The sequence below is a fragment of the Triturus cristatus genome, chromosome 7, assembly GCF_964204655.1.
Source record: "Triturus cristatus chromosome 7, aTriCri1.1, whole genome shotgun sequence".
Taxonomy (NCBI): Eukaryota; Metazoa; Chordata; class Amphibia; order Caudata; family Salamandridae; genus Triturus; species Triturus cristatus.
In genome coordinates, this window is record NC_140590.1 from 1,694,119,148 (window position 1) to 1,694,134,602 (window position 15,455).

Here is a 15,455-nt window from a genome sequence, read left to right on the forward strand (position 1 = left end):
TTATGTGTCGTTGTCTCGGTTTTGGAGGGGGGTGTTGTCCTGCCTGTCTGAGGTGCGGGGTTGGGATCTACCCACAGACCCTAAATTGACACTCCTACACATCATGGACAATATTGGTGGAAACATCTACAAGAGACACTTGCTATTGTTGGGCCTTACACTGGCCAAGAGGGATATCGCCCGAGCTTGGAAGGCTCCAGTGGCTCCCTCTCTGAACGTGTGCAAGAGGGGTCTGGATTTTAGCATGGGCTTGGAGCTCCCTATCTTCGCTGGCAGGGGGTGCCCCCGCAAACACTATAAGATATGGAAGCGATGGGCCGACTACAGGGGTATCCTTCTGGAGCCACCCCCGGAGGAGCGGGAGGAGGGTTCCCTTTAGTTCCCATCGGGCGGGAGGGCCCACTCTAGGCCCGGGGCAGGAACTGTCTAGCTTCTGCTCTTACAGCTTGTTGTTTACTGGTCATGGTATAGTGCGGTCGGGGGGGGGGGGGGGCAGGGCAGGGCAGCGGGTTCTTGTTTTTCAGATGTACTGCATCTTTCAGTATTTTATCAATGTAAAAGGTCAATAATATGATGATTGCAATGTCTTGGCAGATACCACTGGGACATCAGGGGCCTGCATTCTATGTGCTTGTTGACGAATAAAATCTTTTCTTTAAAAAAAAAAAAGAAACATGGGTTGATAAAGAGCGCAACAGAACAGCAGTGTCTAGTGCACAAGTAAGTCACCATCCATCTCTTACACAGCCTAGGCTTCACCATCAATACCACAAAATCTCATTTGCAGCGCCATCAAATCCAACCCTTCCTAGGATCCATACTCCACTCGGTCATAAGGAATCCGTACCCCAGTCCTGCAAGGGTCGTGGCTTCCCAAGCTCTGCCCCCTTTTTTTCAACCACACCATCCTGTAACGGTCCGAAGGGTCATGCGCCACCCTTTGCATGATGTTCTCCTGCATTGCCAAAGTCTCCAATGCCAGGTTGAACATGAACCCGTTGCAGGAGTGCCTAGCGGCACAGTAGTCACAGGCAGAGTGTCACTGGGAGGATCTAGTGTTCATCTGGAGCTGCACTCATCACTCTGCAGTGGTGGAATACCACAAACCTAATGCTAGGCCAGCCCTTTATAGACCCAGTGCCACAAACACCATCACAATGGGCACCTCTTATTGGTTGGTGGGGCACACTTGCAGGATTTGACCGTTCAAGGGATTTGGACACCCCATCAACGGGGTCTTCTTATCAACCAGCTGTAGTTGCTAGCCATCCAGCAAGCCCTGCCATTACTTCCTCGTATCCCAAACCTAGTAGTACTCATTTGTACAGACAACACAACTGCCTTGTTCTACTTCCAGAAGCATGGCAGAACAGACTCTGCATTTGTCTCAACTAGCTTTGGGCATTTGGCGGTGAGTAATCCATCACAGAGTGCCTCTGGTCCTAGAATACATACCAGGAGATGACAACGATTTTGCAGACCTCAGCAGGATGCAGCAACAAGTCCACGAGTGGGAACTTCACCCCAAAGTTCTTATATCATATTTCTGCTGGTTTGCGGACACAGACCTCTTCGCCACAGACGAAAATATAAAATGGCCAAACTTCTCCAGATTCCCACTGTCCATGGCCAATGCACGATGGATGAACTGACGAGGGATATTTGCCTACGTTTTTTTGCCTCTCCCACATCTTCCACTTGTGGTTCGAAAGCTTCAGCAGACATCCCACACTCTCATCCTAGTAGCCCCCACCTGGGCCAGACTGCCCTGGTTCAAAAATTTCCTCAGCCTGTCTTTAGTGCCACACGAGAAGCTGCCTAAACAGGAAGATCTTCTCTCTCAAAACCGGGGCACACTCAGACCCCCTGACCCCAAACAACTCAATCTTGCGATTTGGCTCCTGAAATCTTAGTGTTTGGATATCTCAATTTAACTTCAGCATGTTTGACCATCCTTAAAGAGGCACACAGGCCTAAAACCTGCGCTTGTCTTGCTGCCAAATGGAAACAGTTTGTGCAATGTCTTCTAGACATATTAACCCTCTAAACCAGCAATTTAAGACATTGTCTGATATCTGCTTCAGTTGCAAAAGTCCTGTCTTGCTTCTACTTCTATCAGACTTCATTTAGCTGCTGTCACTGCTTATCTTAAAATCTGAGAACACACTTCACTTTTCAATTCCTTCTTAAGGGGGGAGGGGAGGGGGGGGTCTAAAAAAAGGGTTATTTCTCCATGGTTACATCCTGTTCCTGTGTGGAAAATCAATATTCTCACAAGGCTTATGGACTCATACTGCAATGGATAAGAGTGCAGTGGTCAAAAGATCTTTCCTGAAAAGTAGCTTTCCTGGTAGCTATCCCTTTCCTATATGACGTGTGAATGAGCTTCAGGCTCTTACCCTAGAGGAATGACTTCCAAAAGTGATCTCTAGCTTTCACCTTAATCAAACCATCAAACTCCTAGTCTACTTTCCATGTCCAGAATCAGTCGCAGAACGTGCTCCATATATCCTAAATGTTAAGAGAGCCCTAATGTATTGCATTGGCAAGGCAAAACCCTTCTGTAAAATCCAGTAGCTCTGTTTCTCCTTTTCCAAGCCACACAAAGGGCGTGCTCTTTCTAAAGCAGGTATAGCATACTGATTGGACAAATGCACACAGACCTGTTATGTCAAAGTTAAGCACTTTGCCTGGCCCTCCCCTCTCCCCCATTCAAATCCGCAAAAACATTCCTAAAGCTGATATATGCAAAGTAGTTACGTGGTCTGCTCCCCACACTTTCACCAAACATTTCTTGCACGGACCCCTCTCACCTTACATGAGACAGTCTGCCACTGGACAGATGAGCTGGCCGTTTGGTGACCCCGTCGGCTGCCTCGCCTCAGCTGACTGACGACCACCTGGAGCCCCCACCGAGCGCTGCTCTGTGACTGGCCGACATCAGCGGAAGGCTTGGAATCATCTGACTTGGGCTGCTGGTTTTCTGACTGCTGAACCTCTAGGAACTGAGGCCCTGGTGAGCCCCTCTGCTGCAGGCCACTCACCGCCCTGTGCCCCCGCGCTTGTTGCTCGCCAGGAACTGGCGTGTTAGTACAGAGACTGAAACGAGACTCCAGGGAACGGTCGCAACAACTGGCTCGAGCCGAGTCCCGAGTTAGCTGTGCCCCCTCGCTGCCTTGGCCTGGAAGTGGGAACGGTTGCGCTCCTCCTCACCGGGGGATTTCAGCATAAGTCGCTGTGCTACAGTTGGGATCCTCGGGCCTAGCCTCGGCGTAACCAACTGCTGCATCGGCCCCAGCGGAGGGGAGGCCTTCCATCTCGGGAGTGGCTGTATGCCCCCCCCCCCCCCCCCCCGAGTTTCCATCAGAGTTTCTCTGCCCATCTGCTGCGCACTAGGGGCAAGCCACACCATAAACAACTGCTGCATCGGCTGGGAGGCCTCCCATCCTGGGAGAGGCCGGGAATGGCTGTGCGCTTCCCCTTCCCACCCCGACTCTGTCCATCTGTTGCCATGCCGTCTCAGACATGAGGAAAACATTAACTGCAGGCAGCAGTGTTCCTCGGACATGAGAAAAACATTAACCGCTGGCAGTAGCGTGCCGTGCACTGCCAGCTGTTCACGTTTGTTTTCCTGCAACACCGGTGCCACTGGGGAGGTGTATGAGTGATGTGACTCCGCCCACCCAACAATAGTTTCTTTTTTTGCATAGCTTCTCCTATTTCTGCCGCGACCCGGCGCCCATGCCTCACAATAGACTCAATACGAGCATATGTTTTCTACTAATATGGCTACCCTTTTTGCTTTATCTCTATGCATTGTTATTTTAATCACTGAGACATCATTGAGACAACACATAAGAAGACACACACTTTAGATCCCTCCATTTTCGATACGGAGGCATCAAATAACTATCTATCCTCCACCTCAGGATACAAAATGGTTTCAGAAGATACACTCCTGGTGAAAAGACCACTCAAGGAAGGGTCTTAGAAAAGACTGAACCATGTGACTCAGCCCCATCTCTTTACAAGGAAACAAGTCAGACTGGCCAACCAACACACAGCACATTGAAACTGTGACAAGATCTCACCCCAGGACAGTTCACTAATGAAAGTGAGATACGACTAGTTAATAGGATCGGTCTTCTCCTACAGTAAAGGAGGTGGCCATCTTGAAATGACATACTCTCCATGGGTTGGTCCCCAGAGGACCTAACCCCACGACTCTTCACCCCACAAATACTCAGGTGAGAGCTTACCCTCCTACCTAGAGAAACAAGACAGAATACGCCAACCAATACAAGGCATAATGAAACTGTGACGACCCCACCCCAGGACAACTCGCTAATGGAAAGTGAGATAGGACTAGCTAATAGGATCGGTCCCCTACAGTAAAGGAAGCGGCCATCGTTAACTGATCTACTCTCCATGGGTTGGTCCCCAAAGGACCCATCCTCACAACTCCTCACACTGCAAATACGCAGGGGAGAGCTTACCCTCCAACCCAGAGTCACCATAACTATACAGGCCGAGCTCGGCATCCGCTATGCAAACTTGAGCCTGTCGCACTTTACCCCTATCTCCCAATGTTGTTCCCCTCCCAGAACAAGAAAAATCACGTAATGGCTGGATCACATCTGATACCCGCAGGAAACCGCACATATTCCATTCAATACCCACCCCCCAAACTATCTAAAAATGCTCTAAAACCTTCAAACACAACCTTCTCAGAAGAAACCCTGAAACACTGTTCCTTGACCCCTCCTTCAACACCAAGAAAGGTGCAATAATCAGTGACCTCTTATTCTTCACAAGAAAAATGGCGTACTGCCTTCTCCAAGCTTCTAACTATTCATGACAAGAATAATATTCCCTACGGAACCAGGATTACGACACCCACACAACACCTCAGAGCTACCCTGAACATAACTTCCTACAAAAATCGCACTGTTCTTATTCAAGCAGCTAACAAGGACTTAGAACTATTCGACAAATACTTTATCACACTAAAAATCTACACCAACACTTCACCCAGGGCCCCTCAGGACCTAACTATTCCCTCTACCCCTACGTCTCCTGATTCCCCGCGATCCTCACCCTTTCCGTGATCCTCCAGAAGAAGCTTCAACAACTCACCCCCCTCAGAACTCATCCCGACACCCTTAACTAGAACCATCATCAGAAGCCCCCTCCCTAATACTCAATCTCAGACCCTCCTTACCCTCACATTCGGACAACACCCCTATCCCCACCTCACCATAACCCTCTCCCCCCTCCACAACCCTTTCCCGTCCACCGAAGAAACTTACCGCAACAAGGCAGCTCTAGCAAATCATAAAAAGGCCCCAGCACTCACACACCCACTCAAACCTACCATAAGGACAGCACAGTAACCAAACCCCCAAACAATACTATCCCTAACCCTCTCTGCTCGCTGATCCTGCCCCCCCCCCCCCCAATCTAAACTACATTCTCTCAAAACCCATGCCAACCTCACTTCCCGGAACCTACAAAACGTTATCCTAGAAATTAGAAACATCTTACAACTCGCAGATGACTCTTTAAACTCAATCACCTTCAAAACTCGCTAGCAACAGTGCTATAAATACTATCCCACTGCTCCTGACTAATCGTCAATTCCGCACAAGCAAATTCCCCAACTACTTAACTGACTTGGAAATCCTAAATCTACTACTTCTCTACGAAACTCCTACTCGCCCCATCACAAACCAGGAAGAATTCTCTATTCTCCCAATCCCCATCAATCCTAACAGAACTTCCAAACCGAAGCACAGAATGGTAAACCCGATTAGCCTTCAAACAATTTCCCCCACCTCCGAGAACCACAAACCATCTTTAGAGAATGCCTCAAACCAGATCTCTTGCCTCCTACTAAACTGCCGCTCAGCCCCAAAACATGCATCTGACATCGCCGACCTCATCCCAAACTTGAAAATGGACATAACCATCCTCACGGAAACTTGGCTTACTGAATCATCCTCGCCATGCCTAGACCGTCTATTCCCCCGTAATTACAACTTTATAAGATTAGACAGATCTCACAAAAAGGGCGGAGGCCATCGCCTGCATACCATCTCGAAATTCCACTCAGACCCCCTGGACTCTTGTGAATACCTAGGGATCTCCGTAAAATCATTGAATAACCACTCCCACAAACCACACATTCTCTACCACCCACCTGGTAAAAATGCAGTATTCACAGACCAACTGATGGAAATCATCACTACGTACGCGTCTCCTCATTCCAGTGACGTATTCCTTGGCGATTTCAATCTACACTGGGAGAACCCCCCTAGACAAGCAGGTCAACGCCCTCAAAACCTTCCTAGCAGACCATTCCCTGACCCAAGCCATCTCTAAGCCCACTCACTCCAAAGGTGCTACACTTGACTAGATCATCTCCAAAGAAAAAATGATTGAATCTATCTCGATCACCCCATGTGATTAGTCAGACCATCAAACTATTACCTTCCAAATTCCCTCCGCTAGAAAGATAACCTACTCGCAGCAAGTCAAGCCTAAACACTGGATAAGAGACACGAAAAAGCTCAACTGGAACAACCTAGCTTCCAAATGTGAGAAATGTCTCACTTCGGCAAATAACATGTCAGACGTCAATGACCTCACTGTTCACTACAACTCCATGATGACCAAAGTCTTCAACCAAATAGCCCCACCAAAACTCAAAAGAATTCTGTACAAAAACCCATGGTTCAACGGAGCCCTAAATGAAGTGAGACGTAAACTAAGATTAACTGAACGCAAATTGAGACAACATTCCTCCCCCCTCCAACTCATACTACTCAGGAAATCTAGAAACTCCTATAATAAAAGTATTCTCCAATCAAAACAAAACGTTTTTAGATCAGAACTAGACCATGCCAAAAATAGACCGAAGAAACTCTTTGAAATGCTAAAGCAACAATCTAACAAACTGGCCAAAACCGCACTCTTAACTTCAAAATCTCAGCTTAGTAGTGAAGAATGTTCATCATTCTTCACAGCAAAAACCAACTCCCTCCAACTCGAGCTAAGGACGGCAACTAGCAACTCAGCCACCCCAAAGAACACACAAGATGAAAATCCTAAACCACTGGATCCACCTTTGCCCACAAATAATTCTTACTGGTCTACTTTCAAACTTTACGATCTCAGTGACCTCTCCAGAACATTAGCAACTATCACACCCAACAACCACTTCAATGACCCTGTCCCCTCTAACTGCCTACCCCACATCCACCACATCATCTCCCCTCTCTGGACCAAAATCATCAATGCCTCGCTAGCGCAAGGTCACATCCCGGATTACCTAAAAACTGTACAAGTCACCCCCTATCTTAAAAAACCAACAGCAAACACCTCCGACCCTAATAACGTCCGACCTATAACCAACATTCCTATGCAAGCCAAGGTCCTGGAAAAATGCGTTCAGCAACAACTGAACGAACACATCACGGATTTCAAACTACTGAAAGACTGCCAATCGGGCTTCAGACCCGGCCATAGCACAGAAACAGCCATCCTGTATATAGTAGACCACGCCCTCCTTGCTCTTGACCAGAACGAAATCTGCCTATTAGTCCTGCTCGACCTCTCCTCAGCCTTCGACACAGTCAATCACAACAAAATTCTAAGACTGGAGAACAGGATGGGTTTAGTTGGAACAGTCCTTCAATGGTTTAAATCCTTTCTGGAAAACCGAACTCAAACGTTCATGGTAAACAAAATCTTTCTCCCTCTTCACTCAAACAACTTGGAGTACCACAAGGCTCAACTCTATCCCCTACGCTATTCAACCTATAAGTCGAACCACTAACCGAGCTATTACAGCAAGCAAATATCTCCTTCCACTTGTACACGGATGACACTCAACTTTACATCAAGATCTCTGCCATTGAAAAGATAAAGATGACGAATCAAGCTCTCAAACACCGTCCACTGTCACCAACTTCCTCAAGCTAAACTCGCAAAAAACTGAATTTCTATTAATCCCCCCCCCCTCAACCAAGATGATCATTGCTCTGAATTGCATGCCGACTCTGGTGGACTCCACAAAATCGCTTAGAATTACATTGGATAAGAACCTTAACATGCAAGCGCACATCAACCTGTTAGCTAAAAATGCCCGCTTTCATCTCCGCTATCTCAGAAAAATGAAAATATTCATCGAGATCCTTGAACTCAAAACTGCAGTTCAGGCTTTAGTCATCTCAAGGTTGGAGTACGGATGCACTACCCTCTCGGGACTTCCCAAAATCTCAACTGCCCCTTTGAAAGCCTGTCTCAATGCAGCAGCAAGACTCCTAACAGGATCTACGAAATTTGACCACATTTCGCCACACCGGAGGCGCTCAACTGGCTGCCTTGTGAAGCTAGAATCCAACTAAAGATGGCCTGCATCGCTCATAAAGCACTACACCACAGTACCCCCCAGTACCTATCCCAAAAACTTACCTTAGCAGGAGGAAACTGACATTCTAGGAGCGCCGACAATTTACTCCTGAAACCCTCTCGTTTCAGCAAGAAAAAAACTTCTGACAGAGCTTTCACCGGAGCGGCACCAAGAATATGGAACTCGCTACGTACGCGAATCTGAAAAATCACCTCTACGCCACTATTCAAAAGGGAAGCAAAATCATTCCTGATGAGCAATTTCCTCCCTTAATTCCGCAAAGCACTAAAGCAGTCTACAACTTCGAACTTGTTTCCTCAAACCCCTTATTGACTCCTTCGCCTCAATGACTGACGTGAACTTGTTCATAATGCTACATGCTCATTGCTGCTACCTACCTAACCTTGTTTAGAAATATTTTGATACTTTGTTTGATCTTTTGTTTAGAAAAATGTTCAGAGTTTAAAGCCCTTACTAAAAGCCTCACAGAGCTGCGCATGCGCGCTGGCTCAGGCAAGACCTAAAAAGTAGTTCCTCTAAAGTGAATATGGAAAGACACAAGTAAAGAGGGTGTACTTCAGAGGATGGACAAACAGCAGATGGACAAGGCGAGCCATCAAATAAGGAGCAAGCAATGAGTGACAACCAATGGTAAGCAATAAACGGGCCTTTAGTCCACTGTAAGTTCTTGGTAAGCTGACAAAAGGTCTTTTGTAACCATGCAACTTTGCTTTCTAGTTTTTTCAACCATGAAATAAAGGCACAATTGTATTAGGGAGCTTTTTCTGCCGTTGACCATTGCAGAGTCACAAATCTTGCTGCATAGTAATAAAGCTGCTGTGCTTTGGTTTGCTGGCTGTCGCAGAACAATTTCTGTAGCAGCTGCCATTGCCTAGCACTACACTGAGCACCATCTTTAGAAAAATATAAACAAAATATCAAAAAAGCATCGGTGTGGCATGGGGAACCTACTGTGATGCTCAAGCAAATGATTCCCACGGTGTAACTTAGGGCCCGTGTAGGGGGGGGTAGGAAGGTCACAAAGGAAACGTCAAGCAACTTAGCCATCCCCCAGTAGGTAGACCTTTAGCTGTGGTCAGAGGGGATCTGGCACCCAGAGGAAGTTGGGCATAAGGCTTGCCATACAGTCCCTGAAGCCAATCCTGCTCCCAATGGCAGACATCCTAACTAGCTGTGCAAAATCAAAGGCAGTGAGTAGTGGGGGTTGGCTGTAAATAGGAATAGTGGGATAGGATATATGATGTAAAACCCCACAAATTCACATAAGAAAACAAAGATTATAGTGAAGGTATGGTTTGCTTTGGTTATAATACCCTAAAGCATGTTACCAAATATATAGATATATATATCTGAAATTCATTGGGGGGGGGGGGGGTCGAGAACGGTTAAAATTCAGTTATGGTTACAAATCAATGCCTAAAAACAACTGAAATATGATTTGTGCCCCCCGCATGCACTATTTGCATATGATATTTCTGCTGACATTAACTATGATAGGGCTGTTTATATTAGACTCTGAACTAGGCAAACAAATGGGCTTGTGACCTGCTGCTGAAGGCCGTATGTAGTTGGGGTTGAATGGCATGCCACTCTAACGTTTTGATGCATCTTGTGATTGAAGGCGAGGGCCTGTGCCTACCCATTGCTGCACACAATCAGTTATTGCTTGCTCTGATGGTTTTTAGGTCAAGCATAGGCAGCGCATGCGCCATCTCTTAAAGACCTACTGTATCCACTCGGTGGGCTTACAGCCCGCCCATTGCCTTTTTTATTTGTCTCTTCAATTGTCCTTCAAAAATGCTTGCTTGCTAGTGGTTAATACTTTCTCTTTGTCCCTCCTTTTTGTGTTTTGTTTCCTCCTATAGAGCACCACCCAATTACTGGTATCTTTACGCTTCTGTGTTTGAGTTTGTTTTGGGGGACTATTTTTTTCTTTGTTTCCTGCTCGTGTTTGACTAGCCCTCGTCAGGAGGGCTCGTGTTTTCTCACGCACTCAGAGAGCGCCATTTAACAGGCCTTTAAACTTTATTCTTATTTACTTACTAGTTCAAAGTGAGAGGATTTCACTGTGTGGCTTGCCTGTCTCCCAAACTACTCGTACTTCGAAGTATAAGCCGTCCCCACATCTCTGCTAGTTTTAAATGTCCCTCGCCACAACCAGCCTCTGATGCACCCTCAGCTCTTTCTTTTCCACTGTAAAGAGAGACAAGCCGACAAGCACTTCCATTGCAAAAGCCTCGGACTGCCTCGATACGCCAGTGTCTGTTCCCCGCAGCTTCCCTCAAGCATTCAAACTGCGGGCCTAAGCTCTGTTCCCAGATTGTCCCTTTTTGTTGCGGCTACTGTATTCAAAATGTCTTGGTGTTCCAATAAGTACGCTGTTAAGCGTTCTTAAAAGTCCTTTGGTTGTGACACTGAAGGTAGTTCTTCTTATCTCCTTAATGTAGCTCTACAATACACCATGTCCTTTATCCATTTCTGGATTGTGGGGCTAATTTTGCTGTCCCAGTGCATTTAGACTCTTCGTTTCGCCATTAACAGTGCTATTGCCACCTGGTTCCTCTTTGCCTGAGGTGCCTTATTTAATAGTACTAATAAACATATCCGTACTGAGCATTCTAGTTATTTCGTGACCTCTCGTAGAAGTTTCACCACTTGCTCCCTAACTTTCTGGCAGTTATATGCTAAATGTGCAAAGGCCGCATCTTGTGCACCACATCAACAAGTAGGATCTACCCTTAGGCCGTATTGACATTGTTTTATCGGCGTGTAATAGATTTGGTGCAAGTATTTGTAGTGTATAATTCGCAGATTGCCATTTGGGGTCCGCATTTCTGTTAATTTACAAGAGAAGTTCCATTCATCATTATTAATGGGTATGTCTAGTAATTGGTTCTAGTGCCTTTGTAGTGCTTAGCGCTAGCTCTTTTTGCATTGCTCTGTATAACTTGGCCACTAATCGTTTTTTCTTGGAGTCATTAATTACAATTTGCAGTGGAGTCAGTGTTGGCGGTTCTGCAGGGAAATGCGGATATAGGGCTTTGAGGGCTGCTCTGTCTATGATAGGTGAATTGGAATAATAACGTTTGATTACTTATATAGCGCATGTCTGTTGCCTCTATAAACTTCCCTTCTGCATATAGATCTATTGTGCTTATACCCATTTGACGTAGCATAGTTATGCTTCCTTTGTCTTGCGTCACTTACAATGAGGGGTGGTTTGCCAGCGGCATTGCTGGCGCGTATAGTGGTAGCTTATGCGTCATATTTCCCAACTTACAGCCTCTACTGTAGCCTGCACTGTGTTTATTTCTTTACGGGTTATTTCCACTCATTTGTGGGGCAGAATATTATTTAGCGGAATGTGATAAGCATCTCCTTCCTCTGCAGCTAAATGCGGCAAATATCTCACTGGATGATACCAGTAGTGCGCATATTGCGCTTGAGCGCATAAATAGTGTAGTATGAAGTCCGGTGCTGCAAATCCTCCCAGCTTGTACGGTAGTGCTATTGTTTTCCAGACTATTCTTGAGTGCTTCCCGGCCTAGACCAGTTTGACTATATGCGTTTGTATCGCTTTGGAAATATGATTTGATATAGTTATGGGTATGTTGTTAAATAGATGGAGAAATTTAGGGAATATGACAATTTTACTATGGCTATCCTATCCGCTAGTGTTAGAGGGAGCTTAATCCACTTTTCCAATTGGGTTTCTAGCTTAGCTATTGCTTTCCCATAGTTTATTCTGATTACTTCAGTTGCGTCTCTATGTATCTCTATTCCCAGGTATTTAACTAGGTCAGTTTTCCATTCTAATGGGAAGTCCAGAGGGTATGGTTTAGTTACCTCCATCAGCGGAACCACCGTGGATTTACTCAAATTAATTGCGAGCCCAGAGTATCTACTGAACTTAATGTACTCTCTCAAGAGTCGAGCTAAATTGTTCTGGAGATCTTACGTACAGCACTATATCATCTGCATAGAGTGATATTCCTATAGGGTGTTGGTGGAATTTAAGTGCGTATCTCAGGCATTCCCATTCTCTGCATTGTTGCGAATAGATAAACTCATTCTACTGAGTCAAAGGCTTTGGCTGCATCTAGTAATACAGCCGCTGCCTCTAACTCTGGGTTCAGTAAATGTTGGAGCGCAAATATAGTACGTATATTGTGAGATGTCGACCTCTCCGATATGAAGCCAGATTGGTCCGGCAATATATTACTTTACATTGATGGCTCTAACCTAGTGGCTATTAGTTTAGCCAGTATTTTGGCATCTGTGTTTGAGGGATAGTGGATGGAAGGAATTGCATCTATCCCGTGCTTTATCAGATTTAAGTAGCGTTATTAGAGCTTCTCTGAGCGTGGGAGGTAGGATTTGTTTCTCGTATGCATCTTCATATATGTCTACTAAGTGTGGGCTTAGCAGGTCATTATATTCTTTATAAAACTCGTTGGTTAGTCCATCTGGACCTGGCGCCTTGCCATTAGGCAATTACTTTATTGCCTCTTGGACATCTAGTATCGTTATCGGTTGCGCTAAGTATTCTCCCTGTCCGTCCGATAGCCAAGCTATTGCGATATCCTCGAGATACTCTACAAGTTCTTCCCGATCTGTTGTCCTAGAGGATGCATACATTTTACTATACGCCGCCATAAATGTTTTGGATATCCCAGTAGTGTTAGTGTGTTACACCATTGTCATCAATCATTTGTGTGACTATTTGCTGTTTGGTTCTAGCTTGTATTTTTTGGGCTAGCAAGTGTCCTGACCTCCCTCCCTCCCTTGTATGCTCTTGCACTTTGGTGCTTCGTTATGCACTTGATTTCATTTTCTGCAAACTCATTGTATAGCGTAATTTGCTCTTATCTTCCCTAGTTCCAGTGTGTTCGTTCATAATCTTTCTCAAATTTTTAATTGTATTTTCTATATTGTGCAGTTTTGTGCGTATGTCCTTCAGTAGTCCAGTGCTTGTACTAATGCATACCCCGCGGGTAGGTGCCTTGAAGGCCTCCCACACTATCATTGGATCCTCCACCGATCCCACATTTATCTGGAAGTACTCCTCTACTGCTTCCCGTATAGTTTTACTATAAACAGGATCTAAAAGTGATTTTACGTTGAATCTCCATATGTATTGGTGTGGTGCATAGGTAGGTATGTCCATTACCATCAACGCAGGTTTGTGATCTGAAAGTGTTTTTGGGAGGTGCCTAATGTCTGTTACCCAGCTGTTTGCCCTTATTGTAGTCAGCCAGTAGTCAATCCTGGACCAACTCATGTGTGCGGTTGATGAGTATGTGCCTTCCTTCTTGTTCGGGTTCCGCATTCGCCATGCGTCCACTATTTCAAATTCTTCCATGCCGCCTAGTATCACTTTAGCAGCTTGTTTGTGACGCTCTATCGCATTTGTGATCTATCATGGGTCTAATCTAGTCACATTTAGATCGCCACCCAATATAATGTCTATTTGTGGCAGCTCTGTTTATTATATATGGTACTGTAAAACCCAGGGTCATCTGTATTTAGCCCGTATGTGTTTACCATCCCTAACTGAGAACCCTGTAGCATACCAGTGAGGATCACATATCTGCATTGGTCATCTGTGATAACCCTGTCTAGTTGAAATTTCACCCGTTTCTTGATCATTATCAGCACTTCTCGTAAGTATGAGGAATATGAAGACGCTACTGTGACCTCCGCCCATCTTTTCCATATTGCTTTGTCGGTGTGTGCAGTTAAGTGCGTCTCTTGCAGCATAGCTATTTCTATTTGGTGTCTATCGAGATATGCCAGCACTTGTCTAATTTTCCTGTGATTGTTCAAGCCTCTTACATTCCGTGTTATACATTTTATCAATTTACAGCGACTTTGTTTACAGTACAGCGTCCATATATACACATCTGTTGCATGACTCCTGAACATAACTTTGTCTAACAGAAAGAACAGTCCCCCAGCCAAAACATGCTGGAGAATACCTCATTTGGCCATTTATCATAGAGCTTTAGAACAACTACTATTTCATTCCTAGAACTGCTTATTAATTGGTGTACAACATTTGGGGCTTGCCCACTGTGGGGGCACGCCGGAGTCCCATCTTACACCCCGGTTGTAAAGGTGGCGGCTCGTGAACGTTACCTTACTTGTTCAGCCACTTAGTCACTATGCATTCGGGCTGTGGTACATGCAACAAACTATTCTTAATGCATCCTTTGATAAGGAACACCTCCTTGGGCCTCAAATAGACCAGTCACTTGAAAAGATGAAAAAGGATCCCGAAGTAGCAAAGTCTATGGTGGCACTTCAATCTCCTTCTACCAGAGTCCTTTTGTCGCTCCTTTTAGAGAGGAGGCGCCACAACTAACACCAGAGATGCTGCTGCACCTTCATACAAGACACACACACTATCATCCCCCTCTAGAGGATTCTAAAGGGTGGCTATAGAGGGAACAATTTTAAAGGGAGAGGTAGAGTTCAACAACACGTACCTTCCAGTCTACTAACCAGCAGTGACTTGCTAGAACTCTCTTCCTTACACCCCTCCCCCCCCCCCCCCCCCCCCCCCACCCCCCAACCCAACCCAACCCAACCCAACCCAACCCAACCATTCATCACCTGTCTGGGGAAGATTACAACTGTTTGTTCCCATTTGGCTATCAATAACATCAGACAAATGGGTTTTAGGATTTTATCCAACGTGGTTATTGCCTGGAGCTTACCAGCAATCCTCCTAAAATTCAACCTCGCATTCACAAACACAACACCACCAACCGCTTCTCAAACAAGAAGTATAAGCTCTTCTAACAAAAGGAGCTATAGAGCCAGTTCCATTACAACATTGAGGATCTGGAGTTTACTCACTTTACTTCCAAGTCCCCAAGAGGACGGGTCTCTACGATCAATCTTAGATCTCAGACTGTTAAACCTATACATACTGTCAGCACTTCCATATGGTCACCCTTCAACAAGTGATTCCACTTCTACAACAAGGCTAATTTATGTCCACACTAGATTTAGGACA

General features: G+C 45.6%; 1 protein-coding gene across 5 annotated transcripts in view; it reads left to right on the plus strand.

The window, feature by feature from the left end:
- The window catches only part of FOXJ2 (forkhead box J2), a 302,004-nt gene that overhangs the window by 269,690 nt on the left and 16,859 nt on the right, over positions 1–15,455 (plus strand). The gene's annotated exons all lie outside the window — the stretch shown is intronic.